The sequence below is a fragment of the Podarcis filfolensis genome (assembly GCF_964270895.1).
Source record: "Podarcis filfolensis genome assembly, chromosome: 7".
NCBI classification, from domain to species: Eukaryota; Metazoa; Chordata; class Lepidosauria; order Squamata; family Lacertidae; genus Podarcis; species Podarcis filfolensis.
Window position 1 is genome coordinate 66,488,754 of NC_139603.1, and position 26,611 is coordinate 66,515,364.

At 43.5% G+C, this 26,611-nt stretch overlaps 1 long non-coding RNA gene across 3 annotated transcripts in view; it reads right to left on the reverse strand.

Moving 5' to 3' along the window:
* Positions 1–84: 84 nt before the first annotated feature.
* LOC310766539 overlaps positions 85–26,611 on the reverse strand; it is a 38,603-nt gene continuing 12,076 nt past the window's right edge. Inside the window, exons 2-7 of one of the 3 annotated variants that reach the window (XR_014550229.1) lie at positions 25,933–26,036; positions 17,562–17,670; positions 15,542–15,654; positions 11,435–11,523; positions 882–1,582; positions 85–682 (exon numbers count right to left, since the gene is read on the reverse strand). This is a non-coding gene — a long non-coding RNA (uncharacterized lncRNA). Of the gene's footprint in view, positions 683–881; positions 1,583–11,434; positions 11,524–15,541; positions 15,655–17,561; positions 17,671–17,808; positions 18,536–25,189; positions 25,495–25,932; positions 26,037–26,611 lie in introns of those variants that run through there. The other 2 variants (XR_014550230.1, XR_014550231.1) reach the window with 2 other exon arrangements.

Sequence of the window (26,611 nt, forward strand, 5' to 3'; positions counted from 1 at the left end):
CAGAGAATAGGAGAGCTGGGGAAGGAAGAGGAGGAGAAGGGGTGCGCGGAACGAAATGTGGAGAGAGGTGGGGGGAGGGAGAGGGATGGCCCAAGTGGAAAAATACAAGAGAAGTTGGGCAAAGTGCGGGGAAAGAGCCTGGAAATGCACAGCCCTCGTTTATTGCTACCCTCTCGTCTTCAGAAGAATACCCAGTTCCCACCCCGGTGACGGGGGAACATGAAGGGAGCCGAGGAGACGTCATTCTGACCAAAGTGCCAGACCACTTTGGAAAGTCCCCTGCACGCAAGTGTCTCCACACAATTTTTCCAGCCTGTTTTGACCGAGGGAGAGAGAGGGCATGCTCAATTTGGAAGTGAGCAAGGTCTTGAAGGATTCGGAACACACACTTGCACCCATGCACCCCAATTATTCAGGGCCTGATGTTAAGCATGTTTTTCTACAAGCCATTTGCAGCAATACCACAATATGTTTTGATGCCTGGGACTGAAAATCCAGTGGTTAAAAATAATGGAGTAGGAGTTATTTGGGTGGCCATTAATGAGACCCCCCAGAACTGTCAGCTAAGGCTGAATATCTTGGCAAACCCTTGCAAAAGGAGTTCTGTAGCACTAAATCAAAAGCCTGCATTTCCTTCATGCATGTGTCCTAGATGTGTACACTGGCTGGTGTGGCCCACCATCTCACTCCTGCAGGGATAACAAAAAAAAAAAAAATTCCTTCCAGTAGCACCTTAAAGACCAACTAAGTTAGTTCTTGGTATGAGCTTTCGTGTGCATGCACACGAAAGCTCATACCAAGAACTAACTTAGTTGGTCTTTAAGGTGCTACTGGAAGGAAATTTTTTTTTTGTTTTGACTATGGCAGACCAACACGGCTACCTATCTGTAGCAGGGATAACACTTAGTATTTGAAAGCCCTGTATAACCCAAGAGGGTTGTGGCCAAGGAATGAAACTTATTCATGTCTGTTTCGTTCTGGTTTGGGTTCAGCTGTGACTTAAGGTCTTTCACTTTGGTTCATGCCAACAAAGTTCCTCACATTGGGACTCTGCTGGTCTAAATGGCAAGCTTTTTGTAAAACAACTAACTCCCTCTCAAGTGTATGCTAGTATATAAAAGTGGGGACCTGCAGTAATAGGTTGCAGTGTATTTCCAACTCCTCTAACAGGAATACTCCTTTTCAGGGCTCTAACTGGTGTGGAACAGGAGCCTTGTAGTCCTGTTTGTGATTTGCAGAGAAGGTGAAGATTAAAGTGTTGTGGGGGGGCGGGAGGGAGAGAAGGGAAAATTACATTGAAGTATATTCAGAATTAAAAGGAGGCGATTTGAAGATGGGGAATAGGATTGGGTAGGAGAGCTATATTTGTGATGCAACAACTTGCAGATGTGATGAGAAAATAAAATAATACTACTTGATACATGTTATTTTGATGCAGTAGGTTTTTTTGTTTTTTGTTTAAATGTAGAGAAATATTACTGTGTAAGTACAGTCCACCAAGGAACGTCTGCAGAAGTCCAGTTGACAAGAAAGCAAATGGCAACTCGGGCAGAAGAAAATTCTTGTGCTTTGCAGCCAAAGTCTGCAGGGAAGAAAGAGAAAGCAAGAAAGGGGTCATATAAGGACACTCAGTATAGGTTTTTGCTTCCTCTTTAATAAAAAAGTGGAAAGTTAAGGGCAATTTTTCTAGAGTTAGTTTCCTGGTTTGCTTGCATGGTGTTTACATGTCCTTTTGTTCATCCCACAGTTTTCGATGCATTTTCCAATCACTTTTGAAACCACAGAAGACGGTGTTTTTTAAAAAAATTAAAAAGTGGATTCTCTCTGTAGCACTAAGTACCACATCCCATCAGCACAAGGATTTCTGCTTGTGCAGTGGAATGCCTCCCCTTCCTTCTCCCTGCACACCCTTAAATCTGTACTGGGTTTCTCCCCAACCTTTCAGAGCAGATGGGGGGGGGGGGAGAGTACGTGGGGAAAGGAGAAGGGAAGGTTCATTGTGCAAGCAGAGATCCTTGCACTGTCGGAACTCAGTAGTATATTGCCCAGTGGATTTGTTGCAGTTGGATGACAGAGTGCTTCAGTCCACTTTAATTTCATAAACCTAGTGCTCTGGTATGTGCTTAACTCTACTGCAGAATATTGATGGTCTGGTGACCTCCTCGGGTAGCTTCCCATGTACAGTAATAGCTTCTGAGTCTCCAGCTCTTGTGCTGGTAAGCCTCTTGTCCAGGAACAGAGTGAACCATGAAGAGACATGTCTGAGATAAGGAGGCTATTCCAGCAGAACAGAGGCAATGATGTGATTTGTGGCTTTTCAGTTTGCATTATATGTGGCTGGTGCAGATGTGGAAATTCATCCCACATCTGCAAAACAATAACAACAACAACATCCAAAGCATGCAAAATCTAGAGCAGCTCCAAAAGGGAATCTTTAGGCCCAAACATAACTGCTGCCTTTTTTTTCTTCCGGAAACCTTGCATGTTCTATCTGACTGGCCAGAGAAACAGGTTTGGTGGGTCCTGTGAGGTGATGTAGTGACTTAATTAGACCAAATTGCATCTAATCAATCTGTGAACTCCTCCCTGCTCCCTGTGAGCTGTTGTTATACAGTAGAGAGATGCAGGGCTTAGGAGACATCACGCCAAATCCTTGGTTACCCAAAACCTTGGTTACCCTGAGTGGTAAGCCACCAGGTTTCAGCTCCTCCTACCTCACAGGGGTGCTGTGAGGATAAATATTATAGAACAACTTTTGCAAATAGGTCAGATAACCTGCCGCCCCTGGTCTCTGAGCTGCCTCCCCAACCCAAGGAAAGGTGCCTTCTCACACTGCCCCACAGGGGTCTGGGAAGAGGATTCCCCAGTCTTACTGGCCCAACAGAGACTGGCCAAAGGTGAATATGAGGCCAACACCTTACCTTGGGAGACAGCAGCAGGCGCTGCTGGGCCTGCAAGGTGGAAAGACTCTCAGTTTCCAGGCAGGCCTTGAACACAGCAAGCACAAGAAAGGCCAGCACAGCGCCTGCCTGGCCTCACACTTGTCTGTCCGTTCCCAACAGGCTCTGTCCGTTCCCAACTGGCTGGGCTCCCTTGATCGCTTTCTTGCTTACTCCAAGGCCATCTCAGCTCCTGGCAACCAGCACTCTCTGGCCAGCCCCAGAGGCAACATTCGCCTGCAGAGCTTGTAGCCAGGGCTGCTGCAGCAAACAGCTGTGCAAGCCTTTGGGAGGCCGAGACGCATCAGAGGAAGGGAAGGAAAGAGGGACAGAGGCCAGTGTTGCCTGTGGCACCCCAACCATAATTCAAGGCACCTCAGGGTGCCACGGCACACTGGTTGAAAACCACTGTCATAGTAGATGGGCAGCCTGATTCTATGCATGCTTAAATGTAAAGGTAAAGAGACCCTGACTGTTAGGTCCAGTCGCGGACGACTCTGGGGTTGCAGCGCTCATCTTGCTTTACTGGCCAAGGGAGTCAGCATACAGCTTCCGGATCATGTGGCCAGCATGACTAAGCCGCTTCTGGTGAACCAGAGCAGGGCACAGAAATGCTGTTTACCTTCCCGCTAGAGCGGTACCTATTTATCTACTTGCACTTTGAGGTGCTTTTGAACTCCTAAGATGGCAGGAGCTGGGACCGAACAACGGGAGCTCACCCCATCATGGGGATTAGAGCCGCAGACCTTCTGATCGGCAAGCCCTAGGTTCTGTGGTTTAACTCACAGCGCCACCCACGTCCCCGCATGCTTACTCAGACACAAATCCAACTGAATTCAATGGGACTTACTCCCAAATAAGTATTATAGGAGAATGCAGCCTTTACTCAGCTGTAGCAGCAGTAGTAACTGCTACATCACTTAAGGCTGAATTTCAATTTCTATTCCAATGTAGTAACAGTGTTCTCTTCTTTACCTGGCGTCACAGTGACCTACTTGAATGCTAAAAATCTTTTTTGAGTGCTATTGAAGAAGACTGGAACAAATATAGGACAAAGCATTTAGGAGGTGGCTTTGCAGTTTTGCTGGTAGGAACAAACTAAGATTAAACATCACATTTTAAAAGACAGTTCAGTTTAAGAAATGACCTGACCTGGAAACTTGAGATTTTGCCTTCAGGTCTCTTTGCTCCAGAGCTGCAGTTCTTTCTCCGTATTTGCCTCTGCTATCAACAATCTATACATATATTTATTTCTTGTTTTATTGTATGTCAGGAAATTAGAACCATTTCCAGTCCCTTTATTAATAACAGGAGATCACTGACATTGGCTTCAACCATGTTGGCATCCGCCTGTCTCAGGAGACAATGGAGTGCACATCCAGGGGTGAAGTCAAAGAGCTGTGTCATCAGCACTGAAGTGACCTCCCTGGGACGCAAGCCTGGGCAATGTGTATGGAGGTCCTGGGCTGCCCAGACAACAAGACACGCCCCCCCTCGGCCTCACTGATGTGGTCCAGAGGAAAGCAGAGCAATGCATTTGACACCAGCTTGGCCACAGGAGTTGCTGAAAGAAGGTGTACAAGGTGCCATCCAGCTGCCTTAGGGACTCCACTCCACTCTTACGGTGGCAATATTAGCAGCCTCTCAGCTCACAAGTCTTAGATTCCAAGATGGGTATGAGTCTCAAAATGCAATCCAGGAGACTTTTTAGCCAGTGTGCCTAGTGAGACACACTAGCAGGTACCTCCAAGCAGGCCAGTATTATACATCTAAAGCACATTACTTTCCTCAAGGACTAAACTGTTGGGGCCTAAATTGTTAAGGGTGCTGACATTTGTAGCTCTGTAATCTACAGTTTCCAGGATTCTTTGGTGGAACCCATGTGGTTTCAATGTACGGGTTGTATACCATCTTATACCCTGCACATGCACATCTCTACAACCTGCTCCAATATGTGCATTCTCCAGTGCCTTTCTTCCTGTCTAATTTGGAGATGATTACCCTTGAAAAGCCAGGGCTGACACATTGATAGTGCGCAATCTCCGGACAACACCACCACCACCACCACCCCCACTTAAAAACCCCCAACAACCCTGCAAGACATGCAAATAAGTGATAACATCCACACCACAAAAATAAAAAAAGCAACTGCTCTTGACCACACCTGTCCTTGTCAAAAGAATGCAAAGTAGTTTGCTGTTGATGCAGAAGTAGGCTAGAACACACAAAGGGAGTGGTTTGAAGTTCAATGAAACATAATAATAAAACAGCAGCTAGCAGAAGGGCAGCATTTTTGGAACGCAGTAAGTGGCCTTATACAAGAGCAGTATTTATCCATCTAGCCCAGTATTGTCTACTTCTGATGGGCAGCTGCTCTTGGGCGGTCTCAGGTTACAGGACTTTCCCATAACCTGCTACCTGATCCTTTGAACTGGAGACGCCAGGATAAGACCCAGGACCTTCCAAGCACGTGCTCTACAACAGAGCTAGGCTCCTCCTCCTTATTTAAAAATATACATACTACAGGAAATGGTGCAGGGAAAGGGAAAGGAGAGTTCCACAGCATCACATTACTCATTGTAAAGTTTTAATAGCTGCCTAAGAGCAAGAGGCCAAGGCGCTTACATAAGTTCAGTCAGGAGCTCATTCCCTGACTACATGAACTGCTCCAACAGGGCACACTGTTTAACATGCATTTGTGGTGTTCACTATGTGGTTCTGCTGCCTCTGTGACACAGGGGCTGGTGGTGGCACATGGCCTGCTTCTCTAAGAAGGTGACAATGGCTTGTGCTGTCTGCTCAAAAAGGTGCTGCTGTGGCAGCTACCCATAGATATGGACATTGCTGTGACTGGCAGGGGGTGAGCCAGAGGATACAATGCGGAGACAGTGCCTCTCTGGCCCTGCCCCATAAGTCCATATTGCTGTGGAGATCTTTGGCTGTGATGCTACTTGCCCCAGTTCTCCCCTGTGGACCATCATGCTGTTTGCGTACTCTGGCCTCAGGCCCGTCCAGTACACATGCCACCAGCTGACCCCCCCCAGGCAACACAGAAATCTCTCCTATTGCTTTCTGTCACCTTGGCCCTATGCCCCTGCTGTGCCCCACTGCCTAGGCCTGCTCCAGGACCTACTGTTAAGACCACCCTGTGTCCCCCGCCCCTTGGCCTCCCACCAGTATGGTGGTTGCAATATCCAGAGAGCATTATTGTGGCTGGCAAGTAAAGCAGTTTCCCAGATAAAGTCCAGCCTTCCCCATGTTCCAGCCTTCTGGCTGGTGCAGCTGTAACAGGTAGGTTCACATACAATTCCTCATATTTATGGGCACAAACTGCTGGATAATATTTTCTGATGCTGCTGTGAGCTTTGTCCTTCTAAAGGCAACATGTTTATCCAAGTCATACAGAAGACACTCTCTATTGGCACATCCTCGCCGTGGACATGAATCAGCAGTCCAGACATCTATTTCTCTCTCATTTCATCATATACGTATTGGGAAATAAAGGAGATAATGATCTGAGCTTTCCACTGTGTACATTACACTAAGTTTTTGGCTACAGGGGTATTTGCATATTGCCCTTTAAGTGTGGTAGATAAGACAATTACCAAGGAGTCTACTTGGAAACCAGGATATCTGGATTTAGTGCAGTTAAACATTTCCTGTGTAATTGTAGCAGGTTGATGCCCCAACTTGCTCAGGAGAAAGGGGATAGTCACCATTACCCAGCTTGATCTGGGCATAGAGGGGATCCAATTCCAATATTGTGGCTTCCTTCCCGTTAAAAGTGGCCATGTGAACAGAATGTGACATCACCGACATGCAGAGTTTGCTGGAGCTCTTAATCCACAGATTGTAATGATCCATCCCATTTTTAGCAGGATTACTTCAGCAGACCTCTGGTGCCAATGTTCGAATCATTAGAAATTACCTCAGCAGGCCCTCACTGGGAAACTGTCCAGTGAGACTTAATGGATGACTCAAGAGGGTAAATGGCGCTCTGAGGAACCAGTATGTCCATCAGAATGCAATTGCCTCAGAAAAGGGGTTGTCAGCCTGTGTGCCCATAAATAAATGGTATGTGTCTCCTCAAGGTTAACTAGAGCCAGTCCTACCATTAGGCAAAATGAGGCAGCCATCTTAGACAGCAGATGCTAGGGGCTGGCAGCAGTAATTCCTCATGGGTAAATGTGGCGCCCCCTCCCCAAAAAGAAGGGAGGGTGGAACAAAGCATGCTCAAACCCATAGAATATGCAGTACAGATACTGACCTCTGGCTCCACCTCAGTGATTTGGGTTTGGGGGACCATATAGGCAGAGAAAACAGGCAGCACGCTAGTGTGGATTATATATGCTCTAGCTATTGATCTAGAATAAAATATTTTAAGCCCAATTTTGTGCAACTTGATCTGGAAGGAAGGACACACCATTTCCTACTTGACTTTAGGCAGCAAAATATATTGGACCCACGCTGAGATAAAAGTGTTTTAGGTCTCTCAGCATGTATCATTTCAAGGTTCTCATTTGAAAATGCCCCATACATACTCCATGTGTAAATTTATAATCTCTGAGAGAAGGCGAGAGAAAAACCTGCAACATGTCTGGACATGACTTCTGATGGTGAGAAGGTTGGGCTTTAGAATTCTGAATCTCTTTTGACCACTTTCCAGGATAAACAGAAGCAAACTGAATTATGATAAAGCAAGAAAAATGCAGGTGTATTTAATTTGTATAATATACAGTGGTACCTCGGGTTACAAACACCTCGGGTTACAGACACTTCAGGTTACAAACTCCGCTAACCTGGAAGTAGTACCTCGGGTTAAGAACAGTTTCAGGTTAAGAACAGACCTCCGGAACGAATTACCGTAAGTTCGTAACCAGAGGTACCACTGTATAGAGAATGCCCAGCTATGTGTCATTCCCTGATGCAAACTGAATTATGGTAAAGCAAGAAAAATGCAGATGTATTTAATTTGTATAATATATAAAGAGTGCCCAGCTGTGTGTCGTTCCCTGATGCAAAATGGGCACAGATTTTGTTCTAAAGTACAGAGACTATTGAGGCTTACGTGAATCCTTATCAAGTCATATTCAAAGAGGCAAAGAGGGGAAGGCATGGTAGAAGCCATTCTGCCCAAGATGGCTGCCTGAAGGTGGATTTTATGACCATACACAATAAGTTGGACTCTTGGTCCAGCTAGCTCAGTGTCATCCACACAGAATGGCAGCAGATCAGCAGTGTTTCAGAGTTTTTCCTACGCTTAATGGAAAATGTCAGGGGTTGAACCTTGGACTTTTTGCATACAAAGGATATATTCTGCCACTGAACTACATCCCTTGTAGCCAATGCCTTTTCTGATCAACTTAAGTTAATATGTTATGACGGAAACCAACATTACTGAGACAGGGAATTTTGCCCTGGCAGACAGGAGTGGATTTATTTTATTTTATGTCTGGCTGGTGTTACTTGATTTCCAGCTGCTGCATAGTAGTTAAGGTCTGCACTATGTCTGGTATTTCAGGGAATACACCTGGGGAGGTCACAACTTGTACTTCTGGAATGACAAGATCAACTCTCTCTTGTCTGTCTGTCAAAATTTGCCAGTACAGAAGGTGGTTTTTTTGGTCAAACCGAAAATAACTGTTCTGTCCAAACTGAAAATCTATGTAATGCAAAGTTGTGTAGTGGAAAATTTTGAGCTGCCTGCTGGAGCTCGTCATTTCAGCCTTCATAGCCACAATCCCAAGGAAAGTATAAAATGCAGGTCCAGCTGGGTCCATCAACCCTACCCAAAAAGGGCAGCAGTGCATAACATAATGCCAAATCTATGGCATGACTTCAATCCTGATGCGTAGTTTCATATGAACGTAAGACAAGCCAGCTAGATGAGGCCAATGGTCCATCTAGGCCAGCATCCTGTTCTCACAGTGGCTGATCAGATGCCCATAGGAAGCCCACAAGCAGGACATAAGTGCAACAGCACTCTGCCCCCCAGAGATACCCAGCAGTGGAGGTAGAACATAGCTATCATGACTAGTAGCCATTTCCTGGGAATACACTCAATTGCATTCAGTGGCGCCTTGTTTTGGCTGCATACATCTGTCTTGTAAACCACAGCTTTAACAAGAGATCTTCAGGCAGGTGAAATGCAACCCTTGGCTTTTCATTAGATATACAAATAAGTGCCACCATTTAAACTGTGAGCATTAAGGAGGATCTACCCCCCCCCACTTCATTAGTTTTCTTAGGATGCTTGATTGTCACTTTTTTCAGACAGAATGCAATTTCATACCAGCAGATTCAGCTCACACAGTTAAAGTGGGCTTGATGCTTTTTGTGCAACAAACTTGCTTCCAACCCTCCCCCCCCCATATTTTTATTTTTTGCAATATGGAAAGTGATGGGAAAATGCACTGGAAATGGTGGGTAACAATTGCTTGTGATGTAAATTCCCCACAAATGAATCAGAACAATTGTTCAATAAACAGTTGGACTTTGCATAACCTCCCCACAAACTTTGCGCAAACAAATCAGGATGAACGCTCAATAAACAGGTTATCTGGAAGTGACCTTATTCTCAGACTTTCTCCATGCAATTAAAGCAAAACCTGAATGCCTCATTCACTTGTCAGAGCAAGGAGAGTCTATAGATTAACCTGGCACTCCAGCTGATGACATCACCACTCCTCGCTCTGAAAACATCTGAGAGCCGCACTCCTCTGCATTCCCTCCCACTATAACCACTAATGCAGTGAAACTGCGTACAGTACTGTATATGCTTGTGCATCTTGGACATGAATTTGTTCAAGGAATCCATACTTCTGTACAAGTTCTAGAAGAGCCACATTCTGAGAGCTGGAGCCAGCCATAAGATTTTCCTTCTCTGCCTTGAAACCTCTCCAGCCTATAGTGAGGTAGCCTTTGGAATTCGGAACAGCCCCACGATTCAGTCAAGAAAGAAATGCATTTACAGAAGGGCACTCTTGACTGTATGGAATATTTGACAATATCTGAGTGCAATCAAATAATAGCAGGTCAATTGGGCTGGCATGCTGACCCTAGACGGCTTCCAATCCATTCATTGTCTACGATTGATCTGGGAATGACTTATGGCCCACCACAGTGGAGCTGTCAAGTCTAATAAGCGAGCAAAGCCATCTGACTGCACTGCTGAAGACAAATGGTTTGCACCTATAAATCTCTAGTAGGCAGGCTGTCATTCAAGTTTTTACTGGAGATAATAATGGAACTAAGGCTTGAACCCATAATGCACCAGGGTTATTTTCCATGCCTTTAGTAGGAATCAATACATTGTGACAGAAGCATTTTGCAACTGAAGTCTTGCAGGGTGCTCTGCCACAAATCCTTCCTGGACAGCTTTTGGAGCTGTGCTTAATGCTAGCTTAGCCAGAGAATTCACACAAGCTAAAATAATGCCAAAAGCATTGTGATTTTTCCTGGACAACACAGAATTTCAGCACTCAGGAAATTTTCATACACAAAGTTTGGATTCTATTCCCCTAATTGGTCTTAATGTTGACAAAAATGTATCACCTATTGGACCAGCTCCAGTATTGCGCAGGCCCCATGTAAAGTGCTCTCTGGTGGGCCCCATATTACACTGGGCTTATCTGACAGTGGCAACAACAGCAGTATTCCAGACTGGGGCAGAGGGCTATGAGTTGCTGTTTGAATTTCCCACAATGCCCAGGAACCTCAGTAATGCTATTGCAGGGAACTTAAAATAGAGCCTAGCCAACTCAGCAGTGTGAAATGGGGAGCCCTGAGGCAGGCAGGCGTCAGCTCTGGTGGGGCCTGCTACTTTAGGATGGCAGGTGCCCACATCAGGCCTGCATCTATTTTTCTTCTTCATTAACAGAATTCACATGTGGAGCAAACAAAGCTTCTTAGTGTCGCAAGTGAAACATACGTGAATGAAAACAACCACCACATTAGAGTCAGTATGTTATGGTTGGCTCCCTACTTTCTAGTTTCTTCACCCACCCTTTAGTCTCCACTGTTCATTGGGTAAGTTGTCAAGTTTATTAAACAGATCACTCCACTTTCAGAGAAGGAAGATAAATTCCAGGGCTCCTTAATAGTTCAGGGAATTTCCATGCAAGCACATTCCACAGCTGGGAGGAGAGAGAGCTGGGCTAGAGAGAGAGAGAGAGAGAGAGAGAGAGAGAGAGAGAGAGAGAGAGAGAGAGCTATCACTGCAACAAACGAAGGGTACCTTACATGCCCACTTTGTGAGTAACTGTTCTATCATACTGCTCTTTGCATGCTGCTTTTCAAAACCAAAAAAAGCCAAAGCAGCTCACAGTCAAGAGGTTACATATGAAAAATATCAGAAAACACCATCAAAATCCTGTTATTAAAATTGCATGTTAAAGAAATTAAAAATCTGAAACTATCACATACTGGGGTTGTGGTTAGAGTGCTGGACTAGGATGAGGGAGATCTGGGTTCAAATCCCCCATTCAGCCACGTACTTTGAGCCAGGCACTCTCTCTCATCTTAAGCTCCCCTACAGGGTTGTTGGGAGGTTAACATGTGGACAATGTATACCACTCTGAGATCCCTGGAGGAAAGGTAGGATATATAAATGTAATAAATAACACAATCAAATCTCAAAAGTGACCCCATTCCCCACTTTCTCCATCACATCAGATCCATCACACAAATCGGCCTCCAAATCTCCAGCTGTTCTCTGGCGTCAGCTTAAAACAGCAGTGTGTGTGTGTGAGAGAGAGAGAGAGAGAGAGAGACAGACAGACAGACAGACAGACAGACAATCCCCCCTCAGCCCTGTTCTGTTCAGATGCACACCCCTGCTTTTCTCACTAACAGGCTTGGCGTAAAATAGCTGTTCCCAGAGTCACTGCTCAGATGAGAGGGCCAACTCCTCCCAGTTTCTTGGGATGGTCTCCACTAACACAGGCTAGCAGCCACTGGCAAGCCGCTTAGGCACAAACAGGACGTGCCAAACACTAACAAAAAGTGGTCGGTTGCAATAGAGTCCCTCAGTCAAACCTGCTCCTCACTGCCTAAAATGAGCCAAGAAACTCTTATGTCTACCGGTTCAATCAGTTTAGTCTCACTCTAAATAATAACTAAGCATACAGACTCCAGTTGCCGAATGTACCTTAATATGAATGCTTTTGCGATATTGCTCATGTGGATACCAAACACTATTTCCGTGAAATGTGTTTGATATATTTACAGCTGTTTTTCTTGTACCTATATATTATTGATTGGTTTACGGTTCTTGTGAGCTGCCTTGAGCATCGGTTGGAAAAGTGGCTTATAAATAAACTTGATATGCTTGGCGACTTCTTAATTCATGTTACTTAAGTTGCCCTTCAGACAAAAACATGTTTGAATTATTTTCTATACAGATGGCTTCCATGCAAGAGCAAAGTAATGTCTGAACAAATCAAAAATCCTCCTGTGGATTCATTCTCTGCATTTATATGCATTCTAAAAACGGGTGGGGGGGGGGGAGAAGAAAAATAGATATGGTCCAAGAGGATTCGAAGACTTTTTAGCTTGGGTGCCCAGAATAAACACTGACAAATTGAAATGGCGGCGTGGCCAGAAAACTCTTATTGTGGATACTAAAAGTTGTGTATGCACAGGTGGGAGTTTCTATTTAGATCTAGCTGTTTCCCCCACACCCAGCCAAGCAGACAAACCACATTTTCGACTTGCATGTTTAAAACAGTTTGCAGTGTTCCAAATCTAAACCAAGATAACCAGCTGCTTAAAGGATTATTTTTTTCCCTGCTGCTGCATCTGTTTTGTGCACAACTGATGTGTTTACAAGTTGACTACAATAGACTTTTAACATTCTGATAAAACAGTTGTTTTTTTAAAAAAAAAAACAGCAGCAACAACAACCCACAAAATTCTAATCACAGGCTTATGTGCAGTGGGCATGGATCAGTTTCATCCAGAATGGTAGTTCATAGTACACACATTGTAGGCTATTCTTAACACATGCACATTGTGGCCTTGTTACAAAGAAAGGTAAAAAGTTTAGGATCATAATTTACCATGGTGAAAACACAGACTATTCACCGTACATGCTAGGACTGTTGCAAACCCCAGAGATTTCAGTCTTGCACTGTCAACTTGTTTGGTACTTTCTCTAGATGTGAGGCTACAAAATATCACGCTTTTCCCACACAAAAGAGGTGGCAGAAGAATTCTGTATTTTTTGAGGTAGGCCAGAATACATTTTGGGAATGGTGATGCTTTCCCGTCTTTTCTGGTTCCATAGATGTCCTAGATGTTCTTTCTGTAAACTGCTTTGAGGTGGGTTTTTTAAAAAAACGATCATGCAGTAAATTTTATAAAAAATTTTTTTTAAAAAAACACTGAATACCTAATAGTTTTGGCAGATTCCCAGTCAGATTGGGAAACAGTCGTTGTATACACACACTCATATAAACATAGCATAGGGAGGCTGATGGGATTTTCTTTTCCTGTGTAGCCCAAGTCAGTGAACTGGAATAAACAATCATTGACAGCCTAGAGTCTCTCTCTTGAACACATGCATTGTGATGGAAGATTTTTAGAAAACCCTTTTTTGGAAAGAAGTTTCTCTCTACGTGCATATTTTAGGCTTGCAGTCCGTTGTGCTCAATGTTGCTTACTTTTGAGTACATATATATATAGTTGCATTGTTAACACATTTTAAAGAAATGTTGTGAAGATTTTTTTTGTTTTGTTTTTGGAAGATCATTTTGGAATGATCTTTGGGAAGATCATTCAGGTTGAACCTACAGAAAAGTAAATAAACACTATTCTTCCTGGATATACTCACAACCTATACTTTGTCTGTTCCAGATGCCAGGATGAAAAGACCCAGCTGCCAATGGTAAGATTCACATTACTCCAGGTGCCTCCAGACCACTGAGGTTTCATTGGTGCTTTAATACTGTATTTATGGTCCTATTTAGCAGTATTTTTTATGATTTTGCTGTTATCATCATGTGAACCACCCTGATAATTTCTAAACTGAACTGTGGTGCAGTATGTATATTTATAAATCATATTAAAACATATTTTTAATAGGTTGGGGCAATCCAGATGATACCCGTGGGTTCTTTTCAACACTATGATCCTGTGACTGTTAGAATCTACAAGAAGAAACCTGGTGAACCAGTCCGACTAGATCCTTTGTTAAGCTAACCAGTTAAGTCCTTCCATTTGCATGTCCAAAGAGGTTGCCCTGTTGCCATAGAGACAAATGGATAAGTCTTTTCCCACTTTACCTGGCTGGTCATCGTAGGCAAGAGAACAATAAGCCAAGGTACTGCATTGCTGCTTCACTGTGATGCCATCTCTCCTCCCTGGGAGAGTTCATTCATTTATTCATGATTTGGCTGTTGGGGCAAAGAAGGAATAGGAAACTTCATTTCCATAAACTTCCTTAAGTACACTTATTATAGATCTGAAGCCAGTGTACTTCAGGAAAATGACCTTTATCTTATTGTGCAGGTAAGTTGACTGTGTAGCACCCTTAAATGCTCAAAATGTCCTATAGGGCGCTCTGAATGGATTTGTATACTTCAGTGTTTCCCAAACTTGAATCGCTAGCTGTTTTTGGACTACAACTCCCATGATCCCTCACTACTGGTCCTGCTAGCTAGGGATGATGGGAGTTGGGAGACCCGAGTTTGGGAAACCCTGGTATACATGAAAGCACTATTATCTGATTTGGCAGCAAACCTATTTATAGTCAGTGAATCTTTTCAGAATGCTTGGTCTCCCTCTGTCCACTTTAATATGAACTATAATATGGACTCATAAATGTATGTCATTTTAAAAGGTAAAGGTAAAGGTACCCCTGCCCGTACGGGCCAGTCGTGTACGACTCTAGGGTTGCGCGCACATCTCACTTAAGAGGCCGGGGGCCAGCGCTGTCCGGAGACACTTCCGGGTCACATGGCCAGCGTGACGAAGCTGCTCTGGCGAGCCAGCACCAGCGCAGCACACGGAAACGCCGTTTACCTTCCCGCTATAAAGCGGTACCTATTTATCTACTTGCACTTGGGGTGCTTTCGAACTGCTAGGTGGGCAGGAGCTGGGACCGAAAGACGGGAGCTCACCCCACCGCGGGGATTCGAACCGCCGACCATGCGATCGGCAAGCCCTAGGCGCTGAGGTTTTACCCACCGCGCCACCCGCGTCCCGTATGTCATTTTACTTTACATTAAAGCAGGGAAGAGAGAGGGGAGCTGTGGCTCTTTAGATGTTGTTGGAACTCCACTTTCCACCAGTCTCAGCCAGTAGTCAGGGATGACCAGAATTGTAGCTCAGCATCTTCATGGCCACAGGTTCCCCACCTCAGATATATATATAAATATGTGCCTTTTTGCATTGACAAAAACACACCTGTTTAATTTCTTTGTGTCAAGCTACTGTTAAAGGCACAGGGCTTTAACAGTTGGCAACCTTATACAAGTTATGCGGAATCACTGCACTGCCTGTTTGCATAAGAGCTCAAATAATGCCTTTAGGGCCTGATGCAGTGGCCATAAAAATCAATGGCAGGAACATCTCAGAATGTCTTTTTCTGAAAATAGCCTTACCTTAACATGAAATCTGGCCTACAGTTAAGGAGAGTTGAGAGTGGAGAAACAAGTAGGTGGAGCCTTTCTGGACAATGGATATAAATCTTTCCCCATCATTTCCTGTTGAATTTCTGCCAATATATTTGTGCTCTCATCAACATTGCTTTGTGTTTCATCACACTGTTTGTTACGTACATTTAAGGTTTAATGGTCACAATCCCTCCTCTTTGAATTTCATTTCCTACGGACCTCACTGCTTCTCTATTTCCCTCTCCCCCCCAAATATGTGCGTGTGTGTGCGTGCGCGCGCACACACACACACACACACACACTCACACCTGTCAACTTAGAATAACACCATGCATTTGATGAAGTGGACTCTAGTCTACAAAAGCTTATGCCGTAACACATTTGTCACTCTTTAAGGTGACATTGGATTTTTTGCTGGTATTTGCTTTTTACACAGTTAAAGACTCTTTTCTTCTTTATTTTTTTCAATGGAAGCATTAACCATGATCCATTTTCAATTGTCCATTAAGCAGTGCCTCCTGACTGTGAAACAATTAACCTTTATTCGAGGCGGACACAGCTGTGTGTGGAATCTGCTTCTCCGTTCCATTGGACACCTGTTTCCATTACATTTATTACCATCCCTGCAGAGTTGCAACAACTAGATTGCTGTGGACAGAACTTCTCTGATTCCCATAAAGGCAACATTAACAGAGGCAAGCTGGTCAGGAAGACAAGCAGCTTATTCTGCTAAAGATTGTACATATATTCCTGTTGGCTGAGGAGCAGACAGCTGTTTTATGGTTTTAAAGGGCTGGTATTACCCCGCCTGATCTGCTTTGCTTCACCCTCACACACCCCAACATCCACACCTGTATGAGTTTATTTTGTATTTCCAATATTTTCTAGAATCTTCTCTCCAGCTCATATAAAGGACTTGCCCTTGGCCAGAGTTGCAAACTGAAAGGGGAATCACTGTGTGTTGTCTAATCCATGGGTAGGCAAATTAAGGCCCGGGGGCCAGATTCGGCCCAATCGCCTTATAAATCCGGCCCACGGACGGTCCAGGAATCAGCGTGTTTTTACATGAGTAGAACATGTCATTTTATTTAAAATGCATCTCTGGGTTATTTGTGGGGCATGCCTGGTGTTGTTACATGAGTAGAATGTGTGCTCTTATTTAAAATGCATCTCTGGGTTATTTGTGGGGCATAGGAATTCATTTCATTTCCCCCCCAAAAAATATAGTCCGGCCCCCCAAAAGCTCTGAGGGACAGTGGAGCGGCCCCCTGCTGAAAAAGTTTGCTGACCCCTGATCTAATCCAAGTAGAAGAGGCAATGAGAAACACTTGACTTCTGGACAAAGGTGACAACTCGCGCCAAAGATTGAGGGTCCGGTTGACATCACACATGCGTCATGTGACGTCACATGGCATTTTGGGAGGAGCCAGGGGATGAAGCCAAAAACAGTGGTCATTGGCTCCTTTTCTCTCATGCTCAGCAGTCTTCCATGGCAGAAGGAGCAGCAGCTGGCCACTGAAGCAGTGCTTGGCCTCCTCCACCCCCTGACAGTAGGGGATATGGGGAGGCAGCCCAATGAGCCTGCCTGGAGCAAGTCTATGGGAGGGACATTTATTCTTCCAGATCTGGACTAAAGAAGTGCCACTGATGGGATGTGCCCACAGCGTGGAAGAGACCTGTGTGTTCCTTCCCTGTTCCACTGACATCCCATCCTTTACTCTGTCCTGCTTTAGGCATTCTGCCACTATGACAGCGTAGAATTTTGCATTCTGATGGTGCATTTGCTAATTCAGTTAAAAAAAATTCTTTCATAAAATTTATACACCTGAAAGCGGTTTACAAAAGATAAAATCAGTAAGGTCAATTAAAAAACACAACCCTACTTTAAAACATACAATCATTAAAATACCAAAACACTGGCAGCAGTGCACCCACCAAATCCTATTGTCCCTTAGCCAGCACATCACCAGTACACAATTGCTGTTACGCTGCAATCCTGTGCACTTACCTAAGAGTAAGCTTGTTCATCAAACATTAGTAGTACAACTGCTGGGTTGCAGTGTTGTTTTATGCTTAAGGCGCTCTGGTAGCTTCAGCAGAAGAGAGGCCAATAAACACTTTAAAGAAATAAAACAGAAAGACATTTAATAAGCAAATGCTCCCTGCAAAAGAAGGAAAGGCCATTTTTAATATTTTCTTTTTCATTCATTAGTATAGCGACACACCAGGTCTATACACACACAGAGAGACTTTACCTTTAACCCCTCTGGTTAAAACTGGTCCTCAGCCAAAGTTTTAGTGGGCTGATCTAACAATTAAAACTTGGAGTTTTACTTCCAGGGATTCTAGCAAACACCAGTACTGTAGCTGTGGCAAAATCAGGAATGCATTGTTAAGGCAGAAGTGACAGCTTGGGAAAGGTGTTAGGCAAAATGCTCTTCAGCGTCAAGCCTTCCCTTGTGGCTTAATTTAAAGCATTAGCAGTGAAACCTGAAAAAGTGAAAGCAGCAAATATTAAATTGTAAATACCAGGCAGACTGTGGTGTAAGCAGATGTAATTGCCAGACTCGCAAGGACAGCAAACATCGTCCCACTATCAGAACAAACTCAGCTGTTAATGGTGCTGCCAGGTCAAAATACACCACAGTATCTGAAATGGAGGGCCTGTGTATAGACTTAGCATGAACATATTGTACTTGAGCTGGAACAAAGATACCGTTTTCTAGATCTCTGAGTAATAAACAGAAGGTGATGTACACATGCAGCTTCTATGGGTAAAGTAGAACACAAGTTCTATGTAAAGAATCAGAGTTAATGCAAAGCTATAAAGTCCACAGAAGACATTATTAAAAATAACACAGATTGTCATCATCTGAAATTTAAAAAAAAATATTTTTTTAAAAAATACAGTATTATTTTTCCCTTTCCCTTTTTGTTTTTAGTCTGAGAATTCACCAGTTAGTTATAGGAAGAAGAGAGAGTACAGAAAGAAAAATAAAATGAAACATAAAATTAACCTGACTTGCTGCTAACACCCATAGCCCCAACTTCACTCTAAAAATACTGAAAGGTGGGGGAAACCAGGAAGGCTTATCTCACAGAAATGGCTGTGAATAGTACATGTACAGTTTGTTCCATCACTTTATTTCCAAGAGGACTAGACCTACTTTAAAAAAGGGGGGGGAGCTCAGAGTCTGGGGTCTCGCTGACTGAAGGCTTGCAGTACATCCTTACAGTCTGTGTACCCACTTCTCAGTGGTCCTACTTCATAGACCCAGGTTCAAATCATGTGCATGGCCAGGGGGGCAGCTGCCCCCCTAAATCAATAAAAATAAAAGCCAATACAGTGGTACCTCAGGTTAAGTACTTAATTCATTCCGGAGGTCCGTACTTAACCTGAAACTGTTCTTAACCTGAAGCACCACTTTAGCTAATGGGGCATCCCGCTGCTGCTGCGCCGCCGGAGCACAATTTCTGTTCTCATCCTGAAGCAAAGTTATTAACCTGAAGCACTATTTCTGGGTTAGCGGAGTCTGTAACCTGAAGCGTATGTAACCTGAAGCGTATGTAACCCAAGGTACCACTGTACAAATAAGAGGTTCTGCCCCCCCTAACAAAAGCCTATCCCACCAACAAAAATCCTAGCTACATCCATGGTTCAAATCCCTACTTGATTCCTTTATTTAAATATTTATAGGCCACTATTTCAGGGCAAAGCAAAGCAGCTGACATCATAATACAATAATAAAATACAACCTCACATTTCAATAAAAATAAGCAGTTAAAGCAGCACGTGCGGCATTACAAATTCTGAAACAGTTTCGAAAGCGCTGCACAACAAATCCTTCAAGCAAAAAAAAATGCAACCTGAAATGATGAGACTTCTAAAACTCATTTAAAAGCCTGGACGGATGGGGCCTGCTTCAACCTGTATTTTCCTCCAACTGCTTACCCATTTGTAGCATGGAAGAAAAGTTAAGGCAAGAGTGACATGTTCTGGTTGGCTGGGCAGCCTGATTTGGAGCCGTTTCATTAAAGGTTTTGCACAAGTAAATAGTGACATGGTAGGTTGCATTGCAAATAAAAGATAAGCAATATTGTCTGACTGGCACTTGCACTTGATATCGATCCTGAAATGCGTTTCAGTATCTTATGTATGAAAACAAAGCTTCTTTCTTCATGCTGAAGGTACTGGGTTTCATTCTGGAAGGGCACCAGTAGAGTTTCCCCAGGACAATAAAGATGAAAGCAAAAATATATTCACAGCTATCCATTTTTTAATGCTGTATTCCAGGGGCAATAGCAGACAGGTTGGCGGCAGTGTTGGTGGAAGAAAGTTACCAAATGGCTAGGGTCCTGGGCTCCCTCAGGTTTCACATGTACACAGGACATGTACACAGGACGGCCATACTTAACACAATGTTTCACCCACATTTGTGACTTTAAGGATGCTGAGAGTTGTTTTGTTGTTGTTCTTTAGTTGTTTAGTCGTGTCCAACTGTTTTTGACCCCATGGACCAGAGCACGCCAGGCACTCCTGTCTTCCACTGCCTCCCGCAGTTTGCTCAAACTCATGCTGGTAGCTTCGAGAACACTATCCAACCATCCCATCCTCTGTCGTCCCCTTCTCCTTGTGCCCTCCATCTTTCCCAACATCAGGGTCTTTTCCAGGGAGTCTTCTCTTCTCATGAGGTGGCCAAAGTATTGGAGCCTCAGCTTCAGGATCTGTCCTTCCAGTGAGCACTCAGGGCTGATTTCCTTCAGAATGGATAGGTTTGATCTTCTTGCAGTCCATGGGACTCTCAAGAGTCTCCTCCAGCACCATAATTCAAAAGCATTAATTCTTCGGCGATCAGCCTTCTTTATGGTCCAGCTCTCACTTCCATACATCACTACTGGGAAAACCATAGCTTTTACTATATGGACCTTAAGGACTTTTGTTGTTAGGAGACCCCTAATCCCCTCACAGAGCTACAGTTCCCAGAATTCCTTGGGAAGAGGGACTGATTGTTGAACCACTTTGTGAGGGGAAAAGGAGAGGCTAAAACCCCCCACATAAAATAATACCACGTTTTCTCTTTCTGGAGCTTTTGATACTAATTTAAATTCCATGGGAACAATACTGATTTCCTAAAAGCCCCATTAAAAAAAAAAAGTTGAGATCACTAGAAAAGCATATACTGTATCCTCGAACATTATGATTTACACTTGCATTCATTCTCCCTCTCCATCATTTTGGCAGGTGTTAAAAATTATTATGAACTCCTTAATGAGGGTTCATCCTTGTTACAACATGTACAAAGTTCCTAGCTTCTGAAGAGGAGCTTTACAAAAAAAAAGACACAATGCCTTTACATATGATAATGTCTATTATTTTGAGAAGGGTGAAGAGCATTCTGCCTTTCTCCCCCATTACTATAGCAACAGACATCTGTGAGTAATAGCTCTTTTAACTGTGTCAATTAGGCTTACATAAGAGTATTTTAATGACAAAAAGCCTGTGCAAAGTGCAGTCTAAGGTCTGGCAGAAAGAAAACTTCACACTCCAAGTGTTAAAAAAACCCCTTGCCCCAACTTCCATGTGCAATAATTGCCATGTTCTGCATTCGTTAGCTACGGTTCACTGACGTGTTGTAGCTTTCCATTAAAATCTGGAAGTCCGTTTGCTTCTCAGGCTCCGGGAGATGGAGCGAGCACTTGTTACGTGTCTTCTATAAAAAGACAACAGTATTAGGGGGTGGGGAAGAGAGATGGCAGGCATGCCATGCCAGGTGGCTGTGCTATGCCAGGGCTATTACCACCATAACATAAACTCTCTTCAGGAGTTAGGACTCCCCACAGAAGTAGCATCATGAGGAGGAGAGCTGGGGTGAGTTGTGCCAAGCTCTGCCTCCCAATGCCACCCCACCCTGAGCTGGAGGGCAAAGGTGTGAGCAAGGGAGCCTCCTCTACTTGTATAGAGGCCTATAACACAATTTAAAGTCCTGGAAGGCCATAGCTCTCTTGGTAGACCATGTTGTAAACAAAAATCTGCCCTTTTCCCCCTTTATGGGGTATCCAAGAGCCCATATAGTGTCCTTACGTAGGTTCCCTATTGGTAGGAAAAAATAAACAGAGGCCAACCAGAGAATATTGAGAAGCAAAACAGCTAGTAAGCCTGATCTTTATTGATCTATTGCAACAGGGTGCTCCCCTCACACACAGGAAAGGAGGAGGAACCCAGAACAATGGCGCGCAAGGCCTTATATAGACATTTTAAATTCCCTGCCCTGGAGCTCAAGACCAGCCCTCCATACATCATACATACATCACAGAAGGGGTGTAACCTAAGACCACCCCCCAGATACATCATTCCTACATCACAGAAAAGGCGGTCTACAGCAGAAATTTGATTGACTTGTTTATCTCACAGGTTACGTTTAATGGACACTTGATTGGATTGCTTGGGGAGCCTTTTGTAATGATAAATACTTAGTTCCTGGGCCAGGTCACAGGCTCACACCCTATTCATATCTTAAATGTGCCCTTAAGATAGGATTTGTGAAGGAAAAAGACAATGGGGAGGTTTCCCACTTTGACCTTGCAGAGAAATAATTGAGGTCAGTTTGTTTTTTCCTGCGGGGTTTTTAGACATGTGGTTTATTTATTTATGTACGTGTTTGCTTGGTACATTTATGAACATTTATTACACATCTAAGACCTTAAAATTCTTATCACAGCCACAAAGATGAATGTGCTAGCTCTATTCCCCACAACCTTCAAATTGTCATTTTCATCACCATCATGAGAATATGCTGTATGAGGGTCAGTGGTCCATTTAGTCCAGCATCCTGTTCTGACAGTGGCTAGTTGCCAATGGGAAGCCCAAAAGCAGCTAGCTCCTGAGAACAACACTTGCGATTCCCAGCAACTGCCGTTCATACACATACTGCCTCCGATAGTGGAGGCAGAACCTAACCACTGTGGCTAGCGGCCATTGATAGACAAATCCTCCAAAAATCTGTCTAATCCTCTTTTATTTTTTAAAATTAAATTTCTATATCGCCCTCCCTCTGCAGACCTCAGGGCAGTTTGCAAGGTAAAATTACAATATAAAAACCACAAAATACATAGAACAACAAGCCCCAATAACCCCGCCCCCTTCCACAACACATTTTTCATTTTATTTAATAAATGAAGCCATCCAAGTAGGTGGCCATCATTGCCTCCTGTGGAAATGAGTTCCACAGTTTAACTATACACTCCATAAGTTGGAGGGCACCTATCTGAAATGGGGAGCTGCCCCTGTACCAGTGGAGACTCCCCATGTGTTTCAGCATCTTGGTTTTCCAGGACTTGTAAAAAAACAAAACAAAGGTCTATAAGAAAGCAAAGCTGGTCCAAAAGAAAGAAAGAAAGAAGACAATGAGTGCTTGCTCATTACTTCATGGCATTTCAGTTGGTCATAATAAATGTATTGCTCAACTGTGGAGAATGTCAACTGGTGTGGCGATGACATGCTCATCCCTGCACACACATGCCACACGTTTACTTAACATGATGGGAGAATGCCTGGGATTTTACTGCTACTGATTACCCAGAACTGAACAGGAAAGCTGGTTTGAAATGAAAAACAGGCTTGCTCATTCAGCCCATTTATCAATAAAGCCTTTCACACACTTTGTGTGCGCTTCTCCCTTGCTCATGCTATGCCCATGTATGATCATGGCTGCATACATAACATTGGTGCTTTTTTTCTGGGGGTACGCATACCCCCTAAACATTTTGTGAATCTAAGTTTGGCCTCATTGAGGGGCAGTATTTCAATATGAGTAGGAAAATGAGAGTATCCCTAAACATTTTTTTTTTAAAAAGCACTGCATAACATATATTTAAAGGACATACCCACCCATCCCCCAAATTCCTGGGGACTGTAGTTTACCCCTCACAGAGCTACAATGCCTAGCACCTTTAACTAAAGTTCCCAGGATCCTTTGAGAGGAAGGAAATGTGCTTCAAATGTACAGTTGTGTAAGCAGCCGGCAGCCATGATCATTTTACAGCTCTGCTTCCATGGTTGAAACTAGTCTTCATTTACAAGTTTCTCATAAACAGGCAGGCCTCCAAAACAATACAAGCTTCAACCACGCATATCTTGTGTGAGACGCTGCATTGTTTTTACCAAAATATAATTTACCTTTGAAGAATGTCAGACATCAAATTATTGTTTTATGATTGATATATTATATCATGCTTGAATACCAAAGGATTTAGTTTTAGTTGTTTCAGTTGTTTGGATTACAGTACTTTTTTTTCCCTAGATAGAACATCCTGGAACAAAAAGGTCTGTTAACCTTTTAAAGGACTACTGACTCATACTTTTACAGTACATAACAGCTATATAACCATAATGCTTTGTAACAACACTCTTCGTCCCTGAGGAAATTAAAGCACATCATGGACTAACATATTAATCTGAGAAGTCATATTTAACTGGAATGCTACTGTCTCATCTTGTTTTAACAAAACTAATAGCTTTATTAGGGAGCTGAAGACAATTTAAACCAGAAAGAGGAATGTAGCTGAGGTAAAATATAACTTCCGGGTGCAAGTTTGTTTTGCATTCAGATTCACTGAGATGTCTTCAGAACAATATTATTATTATTATAACATTTATTATCTTCATCATAATTACTGCTCTATCGCTGTGTGTTGCCTCCTACAGAGCATGAGAGGAGAGGACTGTGTCCCATGGGGTTTACAATCAATAATTTGATACATTGGTGGTGTAAAAAAGGAAGCAATGTGTTATTTTGGTTGACATACTGAACGTAGTGCTATAAAAAGAGCCTTGAAAAACCCATCTAGGATATCTAGGGAAGTTTCTCCACCCCACTGATCATGCTGGTTGCTCTTTTTTGAACCTTTTCCAGCTCTACAATATCCTTTTAGAGGTGAGACAGAACTTTATTTATTTGAAGTATTTACGTATCAGTTATTAACAATACTAGGGGCACGGGTGGTGCTGTGGGTTAAACCACTGTGCCACTTGGGCTTGCTGATCGAAAGGTCAGCGGTTCGAATCCCTGCGACAGGGTGAGCTCCCGTTATTCAGTCCCAGCTCCTGCCAACCTAGCAGTTCAAAAGCACACAGGGCAAGTAGATAAATAGGTACTGCTCCGGCAGGAAGGTAAATGGCATTTCCGTGTGCTGCTCTGGTTTTGCCAGAAGCGGCTTAGTCATGCTGGCCACATGACCCGGAAAAACTGCCTGCGGAAGCGGACGCTACCTTAAAACGCCTGCTGAAATAAGAAAATAATGGTCACACACCCAAAGTTTAGCAATCTCAGTCTGTCTAATCTCAACTGGGAGGATGTTCTAGTAGTTACAAGCGGTGCTTCTGAGCCATGAGATATCACCAAGAGAGACGGTACACAGTATTCCAAGTGCAGTTGCACCATGGATTTTTATGCTGGCATTATGATTTTGACTGTTTCGTTTTCAATATTTTCCCTAACGATCCCTAGCATGCCAATCTGTCTCTTTCACAGCTGCCAACTACAACCCCAAGCTTTTGTTCCAGGCCCCATTAGTGTGTATGTCAAGTTATCAGATTTTTTTTTTTGTCCCAATATGCATCAGTTTGCACTTTCTTACACAGTCTGGAAAGATCCTTTTGGGGTTATCTGCAACCCTTTTCTGTTTTAGGCACCCTGAACAATCTGGTATCATGAGCAGAGTTGGCTTTCTCACGGCTCACACCAAATCCCAGTAAATTAATGAACTTCTTAGCAGAATGCTAGTATTGCTGACAGAGGAGTCAGCCTCATGCACAGTGCAAATACTGCTTAGGTTACTGCAACCGCACACTGCAAGCAACATTATACAGCCTGACTTTAGCCAACATGAAGAAAGAAATGGGAAGACTGAGAAGAAGTTGCTTAGCTTGGACAGAGAAACAAGCAAGCTTTAAACAACTGGCAAGATGCCTTATAGCACCTCCTCTGTTGGAGCAGACTAATCACACTTTCAGTAATTAATGCATGGATCCAATTCCCATGTTCTCATTAGTCTGCCATATTTTCTTACTAGCCTGCTGAGTAGCTAGTAGCCAGCATTTTCATGCTCCTCTGCAACCAGGATGGAAACACAAATAGCCAAATGTGGACTTCTTCCAAGTAGGTTGCCAAAAGACAGATAAAACAGAAAAATGAGTTTCCTTTTCTCCATGGCCAACATTGAAGGCTAGTGGACTAACAGAGAGGACGGATGAAGAGATCCATGCTCCACTGGACTGTATACTTGGCCCATGGTTACCAGGCAAGTTTTTTTAATTCAAGGCTGCAAATCCTATACACATTTCCTGAGGCTACATCTCCCCAGGCTCAAATGGGACTTACTTCTGTGTAGACATGTGCAGGAGAGCAGTGTCAAGACAGCTAGTCCAGTTTTCTGGCCTTCTCATCAAGGTACCCTGAAAAGCATCTGAAGAACCCCATCGTTCCTAGGAAAAACAGTTTGAAAAACAATGCCATAGAAATTAAAAGCTAGGTTTCATTGAGTAAGGGTTAATGGTTTTATCTTTACCTCTGTCTATACGTTTGTGTTTGGCTCAGAAATCATCCTGTTAAAAATGAAGTGTCTGGTAACACCTTAAAAAAGAACGTGTTTATTAGATAATACCAATTCAAGGTGATTGTGTTAACATACAAAATCCTAAACAACTTGGGCCTCAAATAACTGAAGGAGTGCCTCTTCCAATCTTCTTCTATGGCGACCAATCATAGCAAACTAAGATTGTCTTCCATGAACATGGTCTTAACAGTGAGTCCGTAAGTGAATGTAGGGGCCAATTCTGGAACCACATGTCCTTCCACAGTGGGGACATAGGTTTCTAGGCAGGAGCTGATCACGGTGAGGGTTTGTCAAATATGACTTTCTCTTAGCTCTTTTCTCCTTTTCACCCTGAGTTTATGCTTTTTCCAAGTCCATGACACCTTTGGTAAAGGCTGTTCTCTGACTGGAACGCTCACAGGTGAGTGTTTCCCAATTATCAGTGCTTATGTTACATTTTTAAAG